The sequence below is a fragment of the Frieseomelitta varia genome, unplaced genomic scaffold (assembly GCF_011392965.1).
Source record: "Frieseomelitta varia isolate USP_RPSP 00005682 unplaced genomic scaffold, Fvar_1.2 scaffold_207, whole genome shotgun sequence".
NCBI lineage: Eukaryota > Metazoa > Arthropoda > Insecta > Hymenoptera > Apidae > Frieseomelitta > Frieseomelitta varia.
Genome location: NW_025109828.1, coordinates 1090094 through 1116630, shown reverse-complemented (window position 1 = coordinate 1116630; position 26537 = coordinate 1090094). Strand labels below are relative to the sequence as shown.

Sequence of the window (26537 nt, the reverse complement as noted above, 5' to 3'; positions counted from 1 at the left end):
TTGCCGCGACTCCGTTTCAGCGAAATTAATATCTCGACTAATGTCGTTTTCAAAATTAAATTAACGAGGCAAACAAACGCGAAGTAAATTTTTACGCGCTGTGCTTCGTTTAAGTGACGTGGGTCGACAGCGGGATCGGCAGAAACAGTTGCGTAGAATCTTTAACAAAATGGAAACGGGAAACGACCGAGAGATGTTAAAAAGAGAGAAAGAAAGAAAAAAAAAAAAAAGAAATCACGCCTTCCAGCAAAATACTCTTTGGAAGAGGCTTAAAAAAACCGAAGACTCGGAAACCGAGACGTCTCGCGCTGTTTTCCAACTTTTCTCCCGACGATTCCCAAAGTTTCCTTTCCCCGAGAGCTTTCAAGAAAGACCAACGCTGAAGAACGATAAGAAAGGACCAGAGAAGGAAAAGAAAAACAGAGGAGAAGAACGGGGTAGACCCGGATTTAGCGAGCAACGATTGCATCTGTAGGCAATAGTTCGTTAATGCGAGCAAGAACAGTGGCGGAGGAAACAGCAAGAAAATGGTTGTTAGAGGGACGATAGCTTCTTAAAACGTCGTGTGACACGATGCTTGTTCGAGGATAAAACGATCCGGCCTTTGAAATTGTTACGAGCATCTGTCGCCACTGATTTACTCATACGTATCACATTTTTACCGACATGTTTCTTTTGCACGTGCCGAGAACATGCGCGTGAAATTTCAAAGGGGAACAATGAGGCTTTGCGCACACGCGCCGGATAAGCCACGTGAAATTAAAACTGTGCTCGTTTCCCGTTACAATTTAGTCGGCAAAGGCATTACGTCGTCTCTCTATGCTACAGCGTCGCCTGTTAAACGCACGTTGAATTGCCGTGAAACGGAGATGTAAAAGCAAATTTGTCAGATCTTGCGGAAATTCCGGTGCTCCACGGCGGAGATGCGGGTCCACGGCGCAAAAAATTTTGGTACAGACCGAGAAACAACGGAGAATTTATAGGGAAGAGGATTTACGATCATGTTGAATTTCGTGTCGATCTTGAAATTCTCCACAAAACGCGCGCGCGTGCTTTTGTTAAAATTCTGCTGCGAATCAATTGTTCAATGCCTTTCTTATTCTCCATTTAAAATTTTCTATTCTCTGTTTTCTGGTCACGGGAAACATTTTTTTCTTTTTTAATTAAACGCAGCATCCAAATCCATAACAGCTACAGTTTGTGCAATCACGAACGACCCAGTGTTTCGACCAACAATTCCGATTAAACATCGAAAAATAAAGAAAAAAGAGAACAAAGAGCGGCAGGGAGAAAAAAAAGAACAGATGAAAAGAGAGGATTTAAAAAAGAAAGAGCGAAGAGAAAAATAACAGGGGCAGGGGAAAAAATGGGTTGTCGAAAATAAGTCGGATCCCGCGGCATCGCGGTGCCACGTGGTTATTTGTCAATTTCTCCCCCGTTCTCTATAGTCCCTCTCTTTTTTTTTTAAGCCTGAACGCCCCTCACTCTTCCTTTCAATCTGATACACCGTAATTCTCTTTTGCCCCGTAGGTGGTGGCCGCGCGTTTCAAAAGCGAATTTCGCGGAGCGTGGTAGTGTTTCGAACAACGTGATCCTAGCAATTTGTCGCTGCGTCGCGATGCATTCATCGCCGCGAATCAAACCGATTAACAGCGAAACTGACGGACGTTGGATCCGATGGCCGATCCTCCATCGATTTTGCTACAACCGTGCAGAGAGCTCTTTCCATCCAGAGGAGATTTTAGTGAAATTTCGACGGAGAGATTCGTACGTTGAAAAAAGCACGGGTGAAATATAAGATTTGAACGAAAGTCGTTCATAGTTTCAAAAGAAAAAAAAAAAAAAAAAAAGAAACGCTGCCGATTTTTTTTTTCAGCCGCGACCATACCTATCGACCTTTTCCAAAGGATTTGGAAAAATATTTAAACGCAAGAGAACCAAAAAATTCGCTACAAACGTTTGAACTCACTTGTCGAAAGAAACTCCTCGAGCGAGTGAGAGAGGAGATCGACCGTGAAAAAATCCGTTTTATGCTCTTTCCAAGCGATTTCGCTAATACTGTTTGCAAGTTCATCGGTACCACGCTCGATGGAGAAATCGTGATTGCGACTTTTCGAGGACGGGAGGTGAGTAAGCAAAAAGGAAGTCCGTACGGTATGTACGAACAAATTGGAATTATTTTTTCGCGGTTGCGAGCGATGGTTTGGGTCCCGATTTCACGGGTATTTGACGGATTTCGCTGCAAGGCAATACATCAGCTGGATATCCTCGATGAAACGTGTTTGCAGAGGTTTGGAAAGTTAGAGATCGCGTTTATGTTTTTCAAACAAACGCAATTCAGAATAAAAAGAAAACTCTACACATTTCTAAACGATATTTAAGACTAATAGATTTCTAAAGCGCCTAGCGTTTATACTACTCTCCAGAAAAAACAACTCCAATAATTATCTCGAGGAACGTATTCATACCTACAATTACACATTCTCTTTCTCTCTCTCCCCCTCTGTCTTTGCGTAATTATTGCGCTATCTCTTACGCTTACTCATCCACGTGACTCAAATCGTTAAATTCTGCTTGCAAATTGCACAACAGAGACCTCTCGTTCATTGACATTTACGCTTAATTGACAGGCAAGGCAATTTTTCCTAATCGTCCCGATCGTAGAAAAGAAGAAGAGTAAGTCTGAAACGAATGCTTTTCTTGGAATCGGAATTAAAATTACACGTTCAAACGCGATCGAAAATGCATTTCGAAACAGGCAGCGAAAGAGCGAAAGGGCAAACCAACGAATCACTTGATCGCAACTCGAACGTGAATCGTCCACTTTTTTGACGATTCATTCCAACCGCGTTATTAACATCCAACATCTGAGTTGTTTGGATCAAAGGATGCCGCCAACGTGATTTTCGTAGAACAACTTGGATACATTAACCGCCATCTCACCTCGCGGCATTTGTCGTTATTCGAAATTGAAAATCAGAGCGAATTAAGGCCAAGTTTGTAAATGAATTTCAAACTCCCCGCTATCGCGTTTGACCAGCGACGTTCGAAAAAAAATTTCGCTCCGAGCGTTTCGGCCACGATCTCGATTTCACGCTCGGCGAAACATTTGAATTCAAACAGTGGAATTGCCGCTCGATTAACGAAATATTTTCGCAGAATCGTCGCGATTCGAAAAGTACAAAGATCATATTTACTTTAATTATCGAAAGCTTCTTTCGATGTTCAATAAAAAAGGGAAAAAGTCTCCCACGAAGAAAAGTTGACATTTTCGCGTGATATATTCTCCCTCTCCCTTTTGGAAAAGCTACTACAGCCGTTTGCCAGCCAGAAAATGCAAAATTATTCTACGAACGTAGTTGCAAGTAAAATTGAGGAAAATAATACACCAAGGGTGCGAGTTTTTCACGCGTTGCCTTCGTCAAATACAAGACGAATAACCGGCAGAGATTTTCCATACGATTTCACGTAGCGGCGATACCCACGGTGACTTTATCCCTGCCTCTTTGCCACGGTACCGAAACGATCTTTTATGCCCTAACGGCATAGGAACGATATAGGCGCGGCTCTGCTAGAACACGACACGTTCGATCCATCGTCCATCTTCCTCCCTCGTTCCTCGAATCTCCGTTTACACGGTTAACCCATTAGGTTAATCCCGCTTGTAAATCCAGCGGCAACTGCCCGTGGCAACTGCATTTTTTTGGCCAACCGCCGTTTTGCATCCCGATTCGTCTCTATCGAGACGCGTTCGAAACACGCGCACCATTAAAAAGCCGGAGAATTATAAATGAAATGAAAGGTTACGATCTAAGCCATTGAAGATAGATATAGATGTTTTTCATTCAATCAATTCAGTAACTCTTTGATACGTAACATACGTTTGGGATCTTCAATCACGAGCTACACTGAGAACTTTTTTGGAAAGTATATTGAAATGATCAAAACACTGAACTGCACTACAGTCGACCAGTGTTATTTATTCACTCGTGTTCTGTATTGAATTGCTAATGCACGCACTAAAAATTTAACTAAAAATAACTTTAAACTTTATTTCATAATAATCTAATAAAGTGCTGGCAATACGTAATCTTTCGTTTGAATTAGAATTCACTTATGTCTGATCCAAATGAAGTTTGCTGCGATCATTGTCGCCCGCTTGTATACGCCTTCAGTTTGATTCGAGCGCCACCTGCCAGGACGCCAGTAGTACTTCGAGAGCAAATTTTAAAAGTGCCTGTTTGGCGCCAACACTAGCCAAATGATTAACAAAGCAATTTTCTTATTTTTAAATTAAACATTAAAGATTAAAAACAACAGAGTCCATTTCTCCTGTACAGTTCATCTAAAGCGTATTTTGAGACGAGCGATCGGTCAGCGAGGAACGGGGCATTTCGGTTTTTGTGTACCCTTTTAATTCTTAATCTGTAAAGCGCATCACGGTCAAAGCAGAAAGCTTTTGAGCCAGTATTATTTAACCAGTAAGAATATTCCCTCGTCGCGTCGGGTGATACTTTATAAAGTGAGACTTTATAGGAGGTTTTGAAGGGTCCTCCTCTACGTCATGCAATTCTTAGTTTACACTAATCGCGATTTGGAGCACAGAACTCGATCGAATTTCTTCGCCACCAATTTACGGGGCTTTTGACTAATTTTCTCGTTAATAATCTCGCCTCGTTTATATTTTTCTTCTTCTCGAAAAGAAGATACAATATCGCAGACGAGAAGCAAACAGCCAGCAGTTGCGTCTTATTTTTAAAATACCTTAGACCACCTTAGTCTAGCTATAGTTTAATTTCTCTGTTCATCGAGCATATACAAGGTGTCTCGGAACAGGTGGTACAGAAAGTAATTCCACGTGAAAAAAAGACAGTCGAAAAGAAAGAATAAAATCTTTTTATTAAAGCCTTTATTTTCGAGACAAATTTATCAATATTATAGCTTGAATTTAGCTAATTCTGGACGCGAGAGAGAAGAGCAATTGACAAGCCCTAAAAATTCGTTTCTGAAGGAAACGAGTTTGAAAATTTTTGTCGACTGCCAAGGCAATTTTTAACGGAACATATTCAAAGTTTATCTCCTTGAAAATGACGCCTAGAACGAAATTATTTGATCCTAGATTTTTCATTCTCTGTTAATTCTGCGCGAGTTGGAATATCCTCGTGGCGATCATTATCACGCTTATTAAGTACGTAATTAGCCAAATTGAAGTATAATTAAAGTATAGATTTTTAAACTCGAAGGTTCTAACGAACAAATTTTATTTTATTTTATTTTATTTTATTTTATTTTTTTTTCTACGAGGAATGCTCGGTGCTGAGACACCCTGTATACATAGCACATAAAAGATCGCATCAGCCGTAACCGTGCAAACTTTAGCTTTTTTACGAGAAATTCGGTAAAGGCAATGCAGTTTAAGGGAATGACACACAGGCGAATGGTCTTGACGAAATGTCGAAACGCCGATAAGGAACGAAAGTGTCGTTTTTATTAAATAAAGCGCGGCGTAAGAGACGGGTGGATCCCATATCATGGGGGACAAGGAAGAAGGATCATGCATAATTCAGCGGAAACTTGGCTCCCCTGGCGGAATAGTAACCCAACAGCCCGTGGTATCGGTGCATCACGACCCAACGCGACACGACGCGACGCAGAGAATAACGGCACTCTGTCCTTAGCCTTTCGATGAGAGCTGTCTACCCATCCCGTAATCACTTCACCGAGCCATTTACGTCCAACAACTTTTTACACGGCCGTTCCGAGATTTCTTTCGATGGCGATCTGGCACGCTCGTGCGTTCTTCGTCGTGTTACGAGTTACGTCTTTCCGAGCATGAACTCGATGAAATTACGTCACGGCTTTTAATCGAGCTGTTAATCGAACCTCAAGCCGAAACACGAAACTCGAAACGTTTTTAAACGTTTCTCGAAACTTATCGCTGGCCTGAATTCGACCAGTTCGTACGAATTAAATTACGTTGGATTAGAACGTACACGCGAACCTGAATCCGACTTGGAGTCGGGTAGTGGGATCTGATAATCTAACTTCAACTTTACGTTTCCGTGCAGGGAGAGGATCTCCCTCTACAAACGTCTCTAAGTTTGGGATTCACGCCTGACGTAAAACGTAGTAAGTTTCGATTCGAGCTTGCCTCTCGGATTAATTCATAAACATTCGCCTGCGACCAACTTTCGCGTGCTCTTTCGCGGAACAGCGTGCCAAATAACGTTCGAAGATATCGCACAATTTCATAGAGTACAGATGGTACAGTGTCTGGATCATTGCACACAGCGAAAGAATGTTTTCTCTTCCGAGTCTGCGTCCGCGTATAGATGAAATTGAAATTGAGAGGCAGCGGGAGGAGCGAGCGGTGCATCGGCTCTTATCGTCGCGGCAATACCCGCGCCGCAAAACCGGGGGAACCGGAGAGGGTGCGGACCGAGAGTTACTACCCCGGGAGGCGAATACGTTTCAAAGGATTCGCCGTAAGCAGGCGAGAAGTGCAAGCTCCGTCGGTGCTTCAGACTTAATCCTCTGCGTCGTCATAAGATAACGGCACTCGGCGTCGCATAAACTTCATTGTCCCGGTGCTAAGCGGCTGTTGCAACCTCGTCTCGTTGCACAGTCTCGTCACAGTCTCGTTGTTGCCGCGACGTTTCTGACGACTGCACATCCCCTTTCCTCCTTCGACCGCGCGCAATCGCCCATTATCCGAAATAACCGTTTGACATTCGACAATTTCAGATTCCACAGCGACGATCGAGCGTGTCAAGGCCATTGGTACGTAACACTCGCTCCAAATTCAGCGTGTTGTATTAGGAATTTTGTTAAACATTTGCAGAATGCGTGGTATTGCGAGACTTGCATTTGTAGTATGCTACACACTGTTCAGCGAGAAATATTTGAAAATAATGGACCTTCAAATTTATCCGTAATTTCTGTTTTAATATATATTTTTCACAAACAAATATTCAAGAAAACGTGTAAACGTTTACTTGGAGAAATCATCAAAAAAAAAAAAAAAATGGTAAAAAAAGAAAAATACGACTTTCTTTAATATATTGTTCAAACAAATAATTTTTTCCCAAAGTGGTACACATCGTTAAATTCGTCGAACTCAGTCGTCAGTACCTTGGTTATTCAGACAAGTCAAGCTTTCCGAATCTAGTAGAAGCCATCAGTCTTATTGCAAAGTCGATCAAAGTTAATCATTTCCCATAACAGTGGGTGGGATGTACTCGATTCGACACCAGTCGTGTACCGCAAATTAATTTAAATCCATAAATTACGTTCCTGTTCCATTGGATGAACTTTTGGCCAACAGATAGTTTCTTCGTGCTATCGAAAAAGATCCGGCATCGGACAAACTAGGGGTACGATACACCGACGATCGAGCAATTTCATTTGAACCAGACATCATCAATTGACGGTAAAGTTGAAAAATTAGGACGGAGCTGAAGCGTGAATAAATGATGACGTGCATCGTCGGGAACGAGATAAAGCTTCGAAAATGCTGCTTGATTAATGCTCGATCACGGCTCGTCGTAAGGAGACGGGGTGCGAATACGAAGCCATCGATTTAGAACGACTGAACCGGAACAAAAGATAAGGGCACGTAGACGGTTCCAAGGATCTACGAATTTCGCGTGGGAAAGAAAAGCGAGAAAGAAACGAAGCGGCGAAAAAGGGAAAGAGGCGTAGAAGATCTTCTGCGAGAAAGGCTGGCCGGCTAATGAAAATTTCTATTTTAAACAAAGTTTTCAGGAGGGGACACCCAGGTGATTAATGGGGCTCGGTATCATAGTGGACGCACGCATACGCGACGTCGTTAATCACCATCGTCCTTTTTCCACCATGTTTTAAACGAATAAGGCTTTAGCTTCGCCGAATCGATGACCAAATCGAAAAACAGAGAGACGAATCGGCGATCCAAGCGTTTGCCCGACTCGGTTTCAGTTAGTCTGAAAATCATGAAACAATGGGTGGGAAGGAAACACGATGGTTCGCATTAAAAGTTAAAATAGTCGACCGTCAATGATGAAACGATCGTCTGTCCGAATTAGAGGAAAAAAGAGCCATCAGGGGGAAGAAAGACAAATGGCCCGACTGAATAAACCAGAGAGAGAAAGAGAAAGAAAGAGAGAGAGAGAGAGAGAGAGGCAAGCCCAAGGGTGAAATTTGCATCTGCGATCTCTCCCCATTTCCGAGGGTTGTTCTCTTCGTCGTAACAAAACTCTATTCGTCCCATTCGCCAGAAACGCCTCTCGCGTACAAAAAGGGTGAAAACCGTCCTCCTGAAGAAATCATTGGCTACCTCGAAGCAGGAAACAGCTTGCAAGAGATTAGATAACGCGAGGAACGAGACGGTATCCAGTACCGTTTCAAAACTGAATTTTAGCAGCTGCGTTTCAAAGCTGAATTAATAAATGGCGCACGATTTATTGAAAGCGTTTTACGCGCTCGTCAAAACGCCCGGGGGATAAATTTACAGGCCGTTTCTCGCCGTTTACGAGTGCCATAAAATGAGGAGAGGACCTTCGCGTGATTCGAAGGCGACAGAAACCGCCGATGCAGTCGATATGCACCGGGTCGTAAAGATTTTAAACGACTCGAATCTGTTTAGACGTCAAACGCAAAATTTCGGAACGACCGGCGAATTCGCTGCAGTGGATTTTTATAGATGTTGGCCAGGGGAATTTACGAATTTTTTTCTGGTTAATAATTTCAGTTTTAGCGATTGACACGGTCCGGTGGATATTGCTCCGCTAATGTTCGTTGCCATTCGAGGAAATTGGAGATAAACATCGATTGACAAATTGAAATTGTACCCTTTTCACGTGCATTAAAACATGCACCCACGGGGTAACGAGGCAACAATCTCCAAAGAAATGTCCTCGTTCGCATCGATTTCAATTGCCAGTTACCACTCGGCAAACGAATAAACTGATCCAACGAAACGACGCATAAAAGTAGCAAATCTAGAGGACGTCGATCGAGTCACGTTTCTCGCGAGGTTCGCGCTTTCTTCCTCTCTGGACGGGAGGCGACTGAATCAACGTTCCCAGCGAGGAATGTTTCTCATTTCATTTCGGCCGACTTTGAAGCTGAGAGGGTAGCTGAGCTGCGGCGATGGAATCATTTTCGTCGGAGCTCTGGGCAAAAATACTGGGAAAAAGGGAAACTGGAATCGACGTGTTTCCAAATGTTCGGTGCTTTTTGCTTCGCTCGACAGAAAAAAAAAGAAAAAAGAAAAGAGAAAAAAAAATTACCCATTTCGCTGTCGGCCATTTCTCTGCTGGCCAAACCATCCTGTCATCCTGCTCCTGCGCTACGCCAACCTTTCGATCATGATAGAAAACGGGTACTTGCCACTGTTGAAATGTTTCTGTTTTTCTTTTTTTCGTTCGATTCGTGATCAAAAAATTTCTCCATCAAATTTCCACGAAAATTTCGTCGAATTTGTACTTGTTTGTTTCAGAGAGGGCGAGGATGAATTTGGGATGGGAGGGCGAAATAAAATCGTCTCTTTAAAGAGGGAATCGAAAGATTAACGGTCAGACGAAAGACCAGAGAAATGCGAAATACACTTGTATCTGCACGTACTCAAACTTCGAATCGACACGTGGATCGATCGTGAAATAATTGGTGAGGTTCGCGATGGTTCGGGAAAGATAATACAATTTTGGAGACAATGAAAGATAGCGATAAGTAGAAGAAAATTGTATATCGAACGATCGTATTTCATATCAATCGAACGTGAACTTATATTGATTGTGCGGTAAGGGATGTTTATATAAGGACGAAACAATCATCGATATGATACAGTTCTGCGATCATTACTTTGCTTTAACGAGTATTTCATCAGGAAACTGTACGCATGCACGATTAAGAACCGTTTCTTACTTATTGTATTTGTAATCAATTATCGATACTAAAATTTCGCTCAATTTTAACATTCGTCATCTAATCAATTGATAGAGTGATAATAACTTGACAGAGTGATAATTTTCAGAAAGGCGAGACTATCAAATACAACTTCTCACCGAAAATAAAACCATTTACATACATTTTCGTCTCTGTTTAATTCGACGCTACCGAATCTCCAAATAAAATAGAGAGAAAGAGAGAGAGAGAGAAAAGAGAATTTTCACATCGAATTCTGCTCGCCACCGCAATGCACACGCACACTCGAATCTCTGATCAACCCTTCAGAAACACCCTTGGTACACCTCGGCTCGCAACTCATCAATATTAAACGTCTTACCTAGCAATGAATTTATTTGAATAGCCGTAAGCCTTCAACCGTTTCAGACACTTCCAACAATTTTCCTTCGATCATGAATATTACATGATATCGCGTCTGTAACTTAACGGAATCGCGCCCTGCCGCGCGGTATTCGTGGAAAAATAAAGAAAAGAAAGAAAGACAGAAAGAAAAAAAAAAGAAAAGAGTGAAAAAGAATGCCCGACATGGGCAATTCCCTCTCTCTTCACCGATCGGCGGTGCATTTTGAAAAAAAGAGAAAAAGAAAAAAGAGAGACAGAGAGAAGCAGCCGGATTTGAGCGGATTTTCTCGGCCGAGAAAGCTCGTGTCGCGCGATCGAAAACAATATACCGACGGGAAAACCGAGCCAAGAAATGGCTCGTCATCCGTGCGTCAACGAGTTCGCCGATGAAACGTTAACATCGTTACGTCCCAACGGCAACGTTTATTGTAGCGAAATGTAAATGCACGATCGCGCGGACAAACGCGTTTCCACCTCGTCGCGGGGCGACACATCGACGCGCTTTTCCATCGCGAGTCGTCGCTCCGGTTGCAAATGCCGATTAGAATCGAAAAACACCAGGTGACAATCGCTGTCGCGGAAGAGTACGTTTGAAAGAAACGTGGAGTGATGATCGAGATTGATAATAATAAGCACGTACGTTTTCTCGTTAATGTGCAGAGTGGAAAGAAATGGTTGTTCGCGGTTATCGTAGATGAATTTTGATACAACCGTTCGTGAAACGCGATTTTATTATCTAGAATAATAGCAGAAATTGTGGATACACCGCTGTTCGTAAACATGTTCAGATAAAAAAAGAAGAAGAATAACTACGCATCATTGCTGGAGTGACGTGAAAGTGTTAAAATCACATTCTACGGAAACATTAGAGCGTGAAACATGAAAGCTGATCGTAATGAACGGAAAACTCGATACTAATCGACAGAGATACGTTACCCACGTGTCAATTATTGTGCGCGGAGTTCCGTTGGTCGGGACAACTTCCGAAATATGACAATAATGACCGGAGGAATTATTGAGCAAAGTTCGAGTATTCGTTTAACTATGGCCCGTACGACTCGATAATCCTCGTAACGACACATTGTAACTTCGCATTGTACGTGTAATAGCGTAATAGATTAGAACTGATTTCATCTAGCTACGAGCGTCGTTCACAGTTGCCTCGATTGGTACCCGCGCTTACGAAGAATTTCCACCTCTGATATTTTATAATAATCGCTCGTTTGATTGACCATGAAGTGAAAGCAAAAAGAAAAAAAAGATTGTCAAATGTCTCTGTGAATGCTGAATTTATCGAATTTTCATCTTCCAATCTGTCCAAGCTGTCGTTCACTCGTCGTGCGATTGAAATTGAAGGAGGAAAATTGTGAAAGCATTCGTTAATGCATTACGTTATTACGTGATATAATATTGAATAATTTTGTCGTCGATCAGAATTTAAAACGAAGAGCAGGAATTTAATAATTCCCGGTGAGCTGGATAAGCAAAAGTAATTAATGAATCGAGGCTGCTGGATCGATTGTGCGGTCAAAGAAAGACGGAAGTAGATCCGATAGCAATTTTAAGCATTACGTTGGAAGATGGAAAGAAAGAAAGAAAGAAGGGATGACTGTGTAACCCGCGTGGTTGAAAATTCGCTTCGTCGACGTCGACAACGCGCCACGTCGCATCGTCCTACCCCCTCCAGCCCCGAAGGTTTGAGATAAAATCAAAGCGAAATCCCTTGAAAATCGCTGGTGGAAGGAAAGCCACGCATCCTCGGCGTTTCTGGATCGCGTTTCGACGCTCCGCTCGAGCGGAAGAGCCTGCCAGCTATTTCGCCGCGTTGCGTTGGTCGCAGCCTTTCGGCTCAGCTGACAGAAGCAATCATCTTCCGGACTGCCAGATTCGCCTTGGTCGCCAGATACGAATCTCCACGATAATTTTTCGCAACGACCCGATGACGAGACTCAATAACATGATATTCTATAGGCACGTAATTGTTCGATCGATAGTGGCGAATTCTCATTCTCGTTTTCTCCAATTTCTCTCAAGTTGCAAGTTTCTCGCTCTCTAATTCGTTAAACTGTTCGACGTGAAAGAGAAAAAGAAAAAAACATACGAAGCGAGCTGCCAAGTTTTCTATTTTTAAATTGCACGTTTACGTTATACGCTCTCAAATTGTATATCTTTTTAAATTATACATTATATTTATAGTTTTAACTATACATACATACTGTACGAGTTTCTTATATAACAATGTATGGTAGTTTGCGCGATACATCGTAGAACAAGTTGGCAGAAGGGAACAAAAATTGGTTGGTTGAAATAATTTATTTTTCTGACGAGTCCGAGATGTGTGCTGGTTCAGCGGAGAACCAAGAAACGCGAGGACGAAGAAATCTCGACGAAGGAGAGAAAAAAAGCTGGTGGTGTGTGACTGGCCAAAAGCCGACTGGATTCGCGGAATGAAATGTAAATTGAATCGCAGTCGACGAGAGAACGTCGAGAAACGACGCGAGTGGATTGCTCCAGTTGCTGCGGCGGCTTCTTTTCTCGTACTGCCTTTTCCCCCTTCTTGTTGCTTTCGTTCTATCGTGTTCTCGACACGCCGATATTTCGCACGTAAATTCGCAACAAATTGAAACAAAAACTGGGTCGATTGGGATGCAATTTACCCCCGCGGAAGGCACTTTGCAGCGATAGAAAGGGGGATGAGATTAAGCTGGACCGAGGACACGGCGCGACGTAAGAAGGAGAAACAGAGAAAGGGGATTGTTTGGTGCCAGGAAACCAATCACGGTCCTGCAACCATTCTCTTTTCTCGTATTAATTACAAACTTGGAACGTTTCGTCGACCATCGCGATGGCCGATAATTGTTATTGGTAATTGGAAATGATTTTTCCAAGATTGACTTCATCTCGCGTTGTACCGTCGACGATGGATTCGAATTATCCATACAAAAAGATTACATTCAGGATTTCGGATGAGATTGTTACAATACGAGTTTGACGAGCAATCGCAGCACTAAATAATTTACAACGTTGATGCATCGACTAACACAAACAAAGGTAATAAATCAATCAATCGACACAGAGCAGAGGTACAATTCTGTTCCTAACAGAGCGTCTCTTTAGGGAAAATGAAAGAATCAAACTGAAATTACTTCTCTTGCGTATCAACGTAATCAAACTTGTCTAGAACGACACGATGCATCGGTGACATCAAAATTATTGAGACTTTCGTACCCCTTCTCCACATGTGAAAAAGCAATACGTTCGCATTGAATCTCGCATAATTTTAATTTACAGTTCATGACATGGTTCTCCTTTCGCCGTGCGATTTGAACGCGCCACCTGATGCCTTTAGTGTCCCAACGTTAGCGTAGTAACGATTTTTACAAGCGCGAAGGTAACCATTAAAACACGAACAAGCGCGAACGTTCAATTATTTCTCTGTCAGGAGGAAGCGTACATAAATACCGTTTCAGCCTGATTCTTCGATTCTTTTTCTTTCCTGCATCAATTACACGATTCTGAGAAGACGAAGATACCAAGAAAATGAAATAAGAAGAGCGAGATTGCTGTGTAACGCAATTTCTAGGAGTTGGATCGCGTGCTCGCTTATAGGCTTGCTCGTCATCGATATCGCCTGGATTTATGGCGTCGAACAATGGGAAGGATTCACGCTTTCACCGAACCTCGATCGAACTCGGGAAAAAATTAGAGATCGTGAGCGGTCGTGTGCGCTTCCTAGAAGAGGCAAACATTTTATAGCGAAAAGCGCGATCCAAGAGAAGGGTCAAAAGGTCCGTGCCATTTTTGATAGTTTCTTATCGATATGATGTAAAAATATTGTTGCATCGAGCTAGCTCTTTTTACCTGTTCATATTTATATATACAAAGTTCCACAAAGTCTAATTGAAAAAGTTTTCTTTTTTTCCTTCAAAAAAGTCTCCAGACTCTGTGCTTTCCCTCCTCTTACAGCTTACAGACAAACGTACCTTCCTAAATTAATCGAATCTCGCTATTTATCTAAGAAAATTTCGTCAGAGGATCCCAAGTTGTGCTACAACTGTCTATTGCAACTTTAAAAAAGTTCCACGTAGGTATTTCTGCATTATGTTTTGCAAAACGTTTGTACGTTTCATCGAAGATCCCTTCAAGCTTGAAAATAATTTGAACGAAATAATTCCAAGAGTTAAAGACTTGGAAAAAAAGTACAAGGCAATCGAGTATGCCTCAAAACGTTCCCGTATTATCGATCTTGGCTTGTCTTGTGTTTCCAAGTGGTCGTGGAACATTATCGCACGATATTTCACGCTGGGTATCGGTTTCGAATGTCGCGGGACGAGCAACTCGACAAAATAGCTCGCAGTTATTTCCGTGATACGATGACGGAACAACGAGCGTGGAGGATCAGAAGTTCCGGTTTCCGGGGCACAAGTTTAACGACACGATGCACATAAGCCACGCCGATTACCAAGCACCGTTGAAATTTAATCAGGACAGAGGATCTCGTTTTGCACTCACTTGACGCGCGTATTTGTCTCGCAAACATTATTGAATTCTTCGACCACGAGCAAACCCACTGTGTAGAAATTGTTGAAATTTTACGAAATTTTACGAAATTTTACGAAATTTTAGGTTTCTCTTGTGCCTTGTCGTAGGAGAAATTAGATTTACATTTACAGAACAAATTGGCGACGTCAAACGATAAAATCAGTATCTGTCGATACTACTTTGCTTCTCTATCATCCCGATATAGTGTTATTGGATTGGTCGCAAAATAATTGCGCTTTTTATGTTTCGACTTTCTCTCACACTTTTTTCTGCAGATTTCTGCATTTATCGTGCTCGTGTCATCACGATCGCACAATCACGGATCTGTATTTTGGAATCAATCACTCCTGTTTCAAAGACAATTTATGATCCATTTTTGGCCACTGAAATGGCATTGGACAAAAGGCAATTTTTCTTTACAAATTCAAAATAAATAGGAAACTGTGCATAAAACCTACAATACGTTTGGCTCGGACACTATCAAGACACGTACGATGTAATGGTGGTCCAATAAGTTTCGTTCTAATACTACTGCATGATAACGCGCGGCCACAACTGTTGCAGCAATTATCCTCCAAAAGTTGAATGAGGTGGGACACGAAACTTTATCTCATCTACCATACTCATCAGATCTTTCTCCAACAGATTTTCACTTTTTCAAACATTACTGGGCTTGTAATTTATCGCAGAAGTGTGTCGAAGCAAATAGTTGTTTGATTAATAAAAAAAAATCTTTGAGAGCTGAGATGTATATATTTGAAATTGAGGGACAGAAAAGCGCAATTATTTCCCGACCAACTTATATAATAAATAGCCGGTATAAATTCCCACTGATTATCGGCGAACGAGTTAAATTTGCATAAATTAATCGTGCACGAGTGAATAGGTACGCGTACTTCGATTGTTTCCCAGTTGCATAAAGAAACAAAACTCGCAAATTTCCTGTTGACGTCGCAAACTTGAATTGAACGTACGAAAGAAACGTTTAACCGGAAGAATATCTTTTATGAATACGATTTTCCCTTTGAACCATTAAAATTGATGCTCCAAGCAGCCAAGATTCTTCTCTTTGATTTCTTCTTCGCCTCTCGATAAATAAAACATTCTATTCGGTCTGATCAGGCTGTTCACAAGCACGGAGCTGGAAACGTCCGTCAATAGCTTATCTGGGTTAAATTTTAATAAAGTTATTAAAGCCATTTTTATTCCCTTTTTATATTTTAAATTACTCACATCGCGGAATTGAGATTTCTGCTTTATTTCACGAGTATAATATCTTGCAAGTAATACGCAGTCGAGAATTATACTCGATTCGAAACTCCTTTCTCAAACTTTTGAATTACGCAGATGTGGTACATTTTCCATAAAAATGGACCACATCGTACGTACGATTTCGAGTTTCTTTGTCGCCCATGCAGAATATATATTGCACATTCTACATATCGTATGGGACTCGTGCGTACAACAGGGAATTTTCAAGAGAAGTTTCTAAAACTTCTGTTCTACTTTCTTTTTTTAACGAATTTTCAATCGCGAAATTTTCAATCAAACAAAATTGACGAAGGATATTCCTTTCCAGTTTTGTGAATATTTTTCGTCGAATTAAAATTGATTTAAAACTCGAAATTAATTTGAAAAAATGCAAACGATTTGAGAGAATTATTGTTCAGGATAAAGCGCAAGTGCGGTATGTACGTCTGACTCGCTAGATCTTACCGCGCACGTTTCCCCACTACCACAAAATCATCGTACAAACACACACACGCTCGGCAGAGACTCTCCTCGCGAATCTTTACGTCGCACCAGTCCATAATAGAATATCCAAGAGGTTTCACGCCGTCGAATTACCATATTGTCCCACGCTGTCAGCCTTCCTTGGGCACTCGGCAAAAGGAGGCTGTCGTAAACGCGCTCTCGCGTCAAAAGTAGCTCCCTAGAAGAGACACCGAGCAAGAGAGAGAGAGAGAGAGAGAGAGAGAGAGAGGGAGAGAGGGAGAGGAAACGAGTTAACCGTTGACGAACTTTATTAAACTATTACCACGTGAAACTCGTAAAATACCCACGAGGCAGATATCTCGAGCCTAGACGATGCGGTTTGACCGTCTAATTTCAGTCGACAGACGGCATGTTTGCGTGATGCCGCTGGCATCTTCACGCTCTGCATGTCGAAGGCACGCCACGAAAATTCGCGGATCGAGCGGAGCATGATCCATGCGTACGTGTGCTCCGTTTCGTCCCTCGTCACCGAATCGATACTCGACATATTCCAGGCTTTAATAGCCGGGGCCAGGAAACTCGGCGACCGTCTCGTTAGCGCTCCAGCTGAATACTCTCCTTCTTCCTCTTTGCGTATCGATCTATCGATCCGTTCCTCTCTCTCTCTCTCTCTCTCTCTCTCTGTCTGTCTCTTTCTCTCTCTCCCCTCTGTCTTTAGTTCGTTAATTGACAGAATTTAGTTCACCAGGCGAAAAAAGCTGCCTTTTTTTCCAAAGTCCGCTCTCTCTCTCTCTCTCTCTCTCTCTCTCTCTCTTTCTCTCTCGGGAATATTGACGGTTGATTGATTATCGTGGCGTTGTCGATGCTGATTCCACCAACCTCCGGCGAACTGATGCTTCCGGGTAAGCTGGGATCAACGTAGGGATCCGTAGTCGTTCCCTTACGATCGACGATTCGACGACCGAGACTCGTGCTTTGCTTTGAAGACAACAGTGTCGATAATTTGTCGAGTGAGAAGCAATCGTGAGGATTTTATTTTGATTTCCTCTCGACTGAGAGAAACCTGAAATTTCCACCCTAGTCGCAGAGTAAAGTTTACAGGGGCCAGGCGTCAGACGAAATTTCTCGAAGGAGCAAAGAGCGGATTCACCGTTCGAATTCTCGCAACAGTCGAGCTCGACGAGAGAGCTTCGACCCTGGGATGAACTTGGCTCTCGAACGTTACGTGCTCATCCTCGTGCGGAGAACTGTTCTGAGCTGCATTCTCGTTCTGCTAACGCAATTGTTACATCGACGCTTCCGGATCGCGTTTCCGCGAGAGCGTCGACCAAAGTTGCGTAAGCCTCTGATTGCGAGAGCAAGAGTAAAGTTGCGACCGACAGGATTCGATAAATTTATTAGTCGACGCCCGTGGGCAACGATGTCCCGATCCGAATCCAGACGATCGTCCCCGGCTGACTTCTAATTTCCAACAAAATTCTCTCCGACAAAATTCCGATCCTCGGTGCTTTAGCAGTATTGACGTAATTTCCGATACTCTCAACTTGAACGACGTACACCAAGCACGTGCATACGTAACTGTAAACTCGAATTACCGCGACTTGTTCTCTTCTTGATGGGTTGCCAAGCGAACGAAACATTCGACGAAGCCGGGATACGATTTATTTGTGATCTATGGTTTTTATTCCACGAGCTATTTAAAAAACAAAACTGTGTTGAATAGAGTGCCACGCGACGCAACAAAAATAGATAATTAATTTAACATTTTCTCGTTTCTGATTACTTGTAGATACGTATGGCAAATAATTTAAAATTTTACTATGACGTACGATTAAATATTTTACACTTCTATTTTTACTGATTACTTTCAGACACGCATAGTAGATTAATTTAAAATTCTATTGTAACTGTACTTCTTCAAAAAGAAACACGCCTCGCACCAACGTTGCGCTTCTCCCACCACATTTATACTTTCTTTCTCTTTCACACCATCCATTATAACTAAATGCAAATGTACAATAAATACAAGTACAGATTGTGACTTGACAATGACCTACGATACTACAATATATACGTTTGATAAGGTGAGACTTCGAAAGTCGTGGCCAATCTCGACTGGTACACAACCAATGTCGGTTGCAGGTTTTTTTTCCCAGACACTCGCGAAATGACGCGCGGAATCGCGAAACTGATTACGTTACATCTGTCGCGCGCCAGCGCCATATTTCAGCGTCGCGCCGCGAATAATTGCTTAATGAAAATTCAACGACGCGCTCGCCGCGTTGGAAAAAGGAAGGCACGACGTGAAACGAGGGGTTAGGTCGCATTTAAATTCCACATCCAGTCGCAATAACCCCCTCCCGGGGACGAATCACGGTACAATAAGTGGCGACAGATGGTGCGGCCTAATAAGCGGCGCACCTTTACACCCTTCGTCGCCAAGCCTTCGTCAACCTTCCGCTCCACCCCGGCTGATCCAACTCCACTCGTTTCCAGGCTCGCGCCGAAACAGAAACGGGCCTGCAACGTCGATTAACAAATCCTTCTCGACGACCCTAATTAGGCGGCAACAAACGAAAGACGTTACATCCCCGAAAGGAGGCGATTTGTTTAAAAATAAGGGGGCTGGAAATGAGAGCCATTTCCGACTAGACGCAAACAATAATTAATTCCGTTTCCAGTGAAATAATTTCGGTCGTTTTCTCGACGGAACTGGGCGACGAATTGAACAACAGCGGAAGAAAGGGCGAGAAGGATTGAATGGGTTTTTGTTTGAAAAATAAGGAACTTGATTAGACGTATATGTACGTCTGTTTGTCAGCTCAGAGAAAAGAGTCGATCGCCACGTTTCTAATCATCTTCGTCGACTTTGAAACTTCTATCCGAAGGCAGCGACGAACCGCAATGAGCGAGCAATGAACCGTCAAAGGTGAACCAAAGTCGTCGGTGTTTGGCGAAGCGCTCGCGAGGAAGGCGATCGAATAAAATGCAAGATCGTGCAGAGGCAATCGAGATCGGTCATAAGCCTTCGCGGGAACGAAGAGGTGGTCGAAGAAGGGAAGGGGAGAATCGTCCATTTTTGGACGTCGCCGGAGCGTCGACAATTCCAGCACCGTTAAGTCCGAGAGCGAGAATCTATTTCGCGTGCCCTCGCGAGATCCCTCTCCGCGAGACACCTTCACGTACATGACTGTGTGCCGTCGTGATCAGTCTCGTTCCACGTAATACCATCCCGTATTATATGTGCCCGAGAGTTCGATGCCCGGCACCCATCCCGTCGTACGTTCCTTCCTCTCCCACTTCTATCCAGCCTTCCTAACCCCTTCTCTCTCGCTCCCGATTCTCTTTCTCTCTCGCGAATTGCACCTCTCCTCTTCTTCGTTCCAACCCTTTTGTCCTCGTCACTCCCTCTTTCTCTCTTCTCCTTCGTGCTTTTTTCACCTCGCGAGAGCAAGGCCGCAAGATTGAGAGCAGAACTTTTTAACAACTTCGTGTATATACGTGTGTGTATATACGTTGAGAGGGGAAACGTATCCTCCACGGATGAGTCTCGGACTCTGCGACTCTACGACTCTGGGATCGACAATGGGATCCCGCTAGGGAGGAGACTTCACACGGGTGTCTAAGTGCCCTCTAATCGGCTCCTCTCTGTCGATCGTGTCTCACGATCCCAATCCGCCAGTCGCCGAGGGATTCTCGGATATTTCACGAACTTTTGGCAAAGTTATATGGGATTTTTATGTCGGACAGTCGAGACACGCAGCACGAGCTTCCCTTTCGACCTGTTAATATTTTAATTCCTACTGATGTACCTCGTTTCCCGAAGCTTGTACAGCCATCTTCTCGTTTATACTTCACTTTTCTGCTTGTATGGAAGTTTCTTTCGTGCTACGATTCTAAAAACTACGACCTGTTGAGTTTTGTTGCCGCTGTTCTGCGCGCTCGAGCGTATCCGGCGATTAGTCTCGACGAGATTATCGACATACCTGTTGACTGATGTACTCGACTGATCTTTCTGGCATCGATTTAATTTAATTTGCAATCAGTTTCACAGAATACGGTAAAAGTATTTTAAAAAAATAGCCTTCGAGGACTTGCGACAAAAATTAATCGATCGGATAATTACACACTGCACAGTAATTTTCCATCGGAGCAAGAATAAAATTGAACAGCAGTCACTAATCACACGTTGCACCTCGTATGATCGATTTCAAAACGATTCCGTTTATCGCGAATTACCATCGTCGATGTAATAGATGAAAAAGGAAACGAGTATCGCTTCGAACGATTCATCCGAGCGCGTAATGTGCTCCAACTGTATCACGTGAACTCGTTCAACGAAACGCAGGAATCCGGGAGCGCTCGTTTTTCGTACGAAACGAATAATCTCTCATTTACGGTATGTGGGAAAGGCGAGCGGTAATTCGATGAAAAATTTCTCAGGATATTAAAATTTTTATAGAAATTCCACTTTGGTTTGTGAAGGTGCGTAAACATCCGCGGAAATGAGACGACAGGGGGAGAGAAGAGATACGTTCCATCTATAATCGAGCGCGCAAATCTAGCTCAATTACGTGGCACACGAGCCACGTGTTTTCGAGCTCAGCCCCCCGGACACTCTTAGATTGAGTAATACACATCGAGCTGCATTGACTGAATGACAGTCTCCGCTAAATTGACAGCCTTCCGGTTGCATGCTATCTGACTATTATCCGACTACGTGGCAGCAGCCATACTCTGCGTTACTCTTCTTCTTCTTCTTTTTCTTCTCCTCGGCACACGGTACTGTACGTAGCTTTTTAATCAAATTTTGCAATATTTCGCTCCGATGTGCGTTAATTAATTACATCGCTATTTTGTTTATTCGACCAAGTAACGTATGAAAAAATCGATTTCTAGAAATTCTATTCGGCTACCTTATTTCACGAGTTGCACAAACCTGCAACTTTGATAGCGTTCAACAAGTTGCACAAAATGACCATTTGAATATTTTTGAAGATTTGAATGATTCTTCGTAAAACGCGTAAATAAAATCTTGTCTATCCCTCGATTGTATTTTCTTTTACGTCAACGTCTCTGATGGAAATTGTACATCATGCTTCAGTCGTCGGTAGTCCCAGCGTTAAACGTTGACAGTTCCCCGAGGGAAGGTCCGCTGTTAGGAAAATTGCCAAACGCAGCCTCGATACGAACTGTTTCGATAAAGATTGTTAGCCGCGACGGTGAAACCCGGTTCCCATGTCCGATTCCGTGGGAAAATATTCCGGGTGAGTTGGCGTGAGTAACGGGGACACGTGAGAGATACCATTGATACGAAATATGTCGGTTTTATTAGCCGACAGATGAGTCGATTAAGAATCGTGAAATGCGAGTGGCCCGCGGTAACCGTGGGCAGCTACCAAGTTACGCTTTGCGCTTTTATCGCGACACGATTTTAAATAACGATCCCGCGGGCGGTAAAATTTTCACTATCAAACTGAAATAAATAGCGGAATCTCGAATTCGTTCTTTCAATCTGATGTAACGGAGAACGATGGAGCAATACTACCGAAGGACGACTGGCTACTTTCGCAATTAAAATCAAAGAATTTCAGTGAAACTTGAAAATTTACTGCCAAGAGATCTTTGACACGTTGTTGGAAATTTTGATCAATGTACGAATCGAAAAGACTCAGCAGAAAGGATCCACAGGCACATGTATATAGCATAGCGCAACATCCAGTATCGTCATATTTCTACAGCAACAAATTCCGGAGTGAAAGTCTCGTCTTACTCGAATAAAAAGAGTTCTGAAAAATTTTTAATTACACCAGTAAAACAATCGTTCAAAACGAAAAAAAATCGAATTCTTTGAGATTCCGCGAAGCAGTAAAAAAAAAAATTCGCAAAGAGAAAAATCGAAACGAAGAACCTTGGATCGTAGATACGTTCGCATATCGGCAATTGATCAGCAATACCTTGACCGAGAAGCGAAAATTTCGACGAAAGACGTTGCCTGGCCGGAGGAAAAAGAGTTGTAATCGGTGGATTGGCAGTTAACGCGCTTAATCCGTGAAATTGCGTGGCAAAGCGAGCGCAAACACGGAGGGTCAGTAGCCTGAACCTAGTGTTGCAACGAGCAGCTCGCTCGTCTCTCGCTGGCCTCGCAAACTGGTTTCACGCGAGTCAAGATCTAGATCGCGACCTTCTGCGAGAATTGCGACCTCGAAAACTTCATTCTTTGGCCTCGGTGAGACGAAATCGAAACGCGAAGCGAAAATAAAAATAAAGATAAATACGACAAAATGAAAGAAATAAACACTGGGTCGATCGAAATACAATTTTGGCAAGCCGAGTCGGTAAATTTGAACGTTTGCGCGATCCGTGCGATATTCACCGCTTGCATTATCTTTCGTTCAAAGTTAGCCGAGGCGTCGGCCTCGGTAATATCGACATTAACGAGTAAATAGGGTAAACGTAATGGTTTATAAGCAGATTATTAGAACAAGCGATCATCGACTATTTCATTGGAGTAACGACACCATTTAGTGTCGCATTTTAAACGAGATCATTATATCTTTGGATTAATTACGATTCACGTTACGATCTCTCGTTAGCCAGCAATTTAACAAGATTCAGCGGATTTATCATTCAGTTTATTATACAGGAATCGTAATCGCGTGAAACTCGATTTTATTTCGTTCAGGATCCGACGTTGAGGTGTGTTTTTTTGCTCTTTCACCGCAAATTTCATTCTCGATAATATAAAGTTTCGATGGTAAGCAATTTTTTTTTCAAACACCGGAATCGATCAGCATTCGTCGAATTTTCGTACACGCGGCGATTTCTCACGCGTAAATACGTTTCATTCTCTAATTGGTTGTCGATTATACTCTCGATATTTCGCTGTCCGTTCACGAGAAGCAACAAATGGGTAAGCCAAACAATAAAGCGACACTGTGGAGATAATTTATAACATACGAGGAACCAGAGTCATCACCTGGTGAACTGACAATTCGTTTTTCAGCCACGATTATATTTATTTCGTCAAACGTTCGATCCAAATACCTGTTCTTTTTTTTTTTTCTTTTCTTTTTTTTTCGATCGTTCGTCAATCACGGCCGAGAACGTTCGGCAAAATCACGAGAAGCGAAATGTTCACGGTGCATAAATACGCAATGAAATCGCCGGGAAATTACGCGACGCGCGATTGTGTCTGAAAATTGGTGGATCACTGGCCGCGATATACCGGAGTTCATTTCGTCGAGTAATGGCGGGCTCTTCCATGGATTCCATGGTAAATCCATTCGCGCGATACTCGCTCGTTGCACGCGAATCGAACGTTTCTTCTGTTTCTTTCCTCTTCTCTCCCCGCGCCGCGATTCATTTCCCAATCGAACGAGAGATGTCAAAAGATCGTAAAAAGATCAAACGAGAGACTTTTCATTTCGTATTCTTGCTCGCGCGTTTGAATTCGGCCGTGACGTAACCGGTAAGTATCGTAAAACGCGAATACAATTTTATAATCGATCTTACAATAATGTTTGCAAATTGTTGCCCGACGACCGCCCGATTTATTCGAAATGTAATCGGAGAAAAAAAAAAAAAAAAGTATTGAAATCAACGACAAGAACGACTGTTTCGAGTAACGTGGACAGCGAACCGCGAAATTTACTCATTGCCGATCGAAAAATAAAAGAAAGAGAAGAGGTGCGGGGAACAACGTGGAAAATGAGTGGAAGGTTTCGAAATTCGCGTCTGGCACACGAACTCGGAGTAGGTAGTTAACCGAGAGCCGTTTTCAATCAAATCCTGCGGCCGATAGGAGATTTAAATTCGTTTCGACGTAAATGAGTCCACTTCCCATCCCTCCCTCTCTCTCTCTCTCTCTCTCTCTCTCTTGCGCCACAGCCAACTCGATCGGAATTTCGCCCGGACAGAGAAGATCCACGAAAAACTCTCCTTCGATTCTACTTTGATTTATTTTTACATTTCCCGGATCTATTCTCCCGCATCGACAGAGACGTCTGCGGAAGAGATCAAAGGGACGAGGGAATATCGTAGACTCAAAGTATTACGAAATCCGAGGTGGAAAAATTGGAGGTGGTGTCGCGAACAAGACAACGAACAAGACAACGATTCCATTCGTTCAGTTCCCTCGAAATTTTCGTTCGTACGATCGAATAAATTTGCACTGGGGGGGAAAAAGAAAAGAGGAAAAAGAAAAATACGAAAAGTTGCGAAATTCAAGAGAAGAATTAGAATCGAGTTTGCCGTCGTTAAGCAATTGTATTCTATAACTCGAAGCGCTAAATTAACACACTGCGTAGCGCATTCGGCGCGCCTAACCTGCACCCAGGGCCCGCACATTTTTGGAGCAACAGGGAAACTTTGTACAATGCATATATGCACCTCTTTAATTCACATTGATAAAATATTCTTAAATATTACTATTATATTTTTCACAGTAATATTTAAGAATCTATTTATTATGTATTTTAAATTTTAACTATTATTTATTTTATATTCATATCAACACATTGGAGACGGTATGCTCTGATAAACTGATATAGCCTTTTCTCGTGTTTTTTGCATTATTTAATATATGATTGAAAGGGTTCAAGAGAATGTATAGCATTCAATAACAAGTGTATTGTTAATAATTAAAATCATTAATAATTATTTTTCATTTTAAAAGTATTTCATTAAATAAAATGAAAATACCTCTAGCAAACGTTTCTTGGTGTGGTATGTTAAGAAACAATTTCCCTACTTCTTGAAAAATTATATAACATTATAATATATAATTATATATTGTATATAATATTATATAATATTATATATTATTATAATAATATATAATAAATTACATATTACGTAGCCTGAGTCGTGTCCCCTACAACGCAAAATAGCGTTCCGCAACGTTGAAACACGAAAGACGAGAATTCTCGTCTGCCGTCCACAATGTGTTACGCAGCATTGCTCGATTAGCAGAGTCGAGTCGATCGACGTGATCGATTCGAAGACTCGAAACGCGTCGCAGTTTTGCAACAAGGTGAACAAAAGCCTCCTCAGCAGTTGGAGAGGATCGGAGGAGAGTTTTCCTCGTGTCTTAATCCCGACAGGAATTCCCCGCCGGATCACCGAAAGCGATTCGCCTTCACCTCTGACCTTTCCACGTTGGGTCGACATTCCAGTTTCTCGGATCCAACACCGGGCCTAGTCCCAGTCAGCCAGCCAGCCAGCAAGCAAGCAAGCAAGCAAGCCAGCCAGCCAGCGATCTCAACCATCTCTTCCTTTTGCTCGCGAATCGAAATGGCCGCCCGACGCGATCTTCTCCCTTTCGAGAATATATTATCCAACGGAGATGAAAGCCACTTTTATCTGAATTTCTAGCGGCGGTCGCTGGGTGGGATTGCCAGCGGATGGGAAATTCTAATGACGTCTGGGACGTCGTGTCGCGCCGCGTCGGTTAGCGGCGACAAATTCTTCCTCTGAATATGTTTATTAATAATTTTCCAGCTGGCGGGTTCTCCGGATTATCCGGTATCCTCGAGCCGTTTGCTCGATAAATCTTCGCTTAAAGGATCGCGCGCGATGCTGCTCCCTCGTTGAATTTTTTCCCTCGGTTTTTTCTAGGGGATTACGCGAAAAGCAGCCCGGTGAATTTGCGTTTTCGTCATTTCCAAGTCACCGAGCAATTTTTTTACATACCAGAGAGATAACAGAAACAGACAGAGTGAGAGAGGGAAATTACTTTTGAAAGTAAAAAATTTATATTTTGTTTCCGATTTTTCTAACAAAGTCCGAGAATCCCACAACCGATCAAACCAACGGAACAAAGTAGCAGCAAACCAGCAAAGAGAGAAAGAGAGAGAGAGAGAGAGAAAAGGGAAGCGTTGCTCTTCAAACGAAATCGATTCGAGCAGACTGCTGGGGATAATGAATTATGCAAATCTGCGTGAACCGACCGCATTGCGTTGTGCAGAGTTTTTGAAAAATCAAAAAAAAAA

The 26537-nt window shown here is 42.6% G+C and overlaps 1 protein-coding gene across 6 annotated transcripts in view; it reads right to left on the bottom strand.

The window, feature by feature from the left end:
* Positions 1-26537, bottom strand: part of LOC122527015 (putative polypeptide N-acetylgalactosaminyltransferase 9) — a 264654-nt gene that overhangs the window by 103307 nt on the left and 134810 nt on the right. The window contains exon 1 of one of the 6 annotated variants that reach the window (XM_043650791.1): positions 15427-15439. The exons of the other annotated variants lie outside the window; for them this stretch is intronic. The gene's annotated coding sequence lies outside the window, so the exon portion shown is untranslated. Of the gene's footprint in view, positions 1-15426; positions 15440-26537 lie in introns of those variants that run through there. 6 annotated transcript variants of the gene reach the window in all.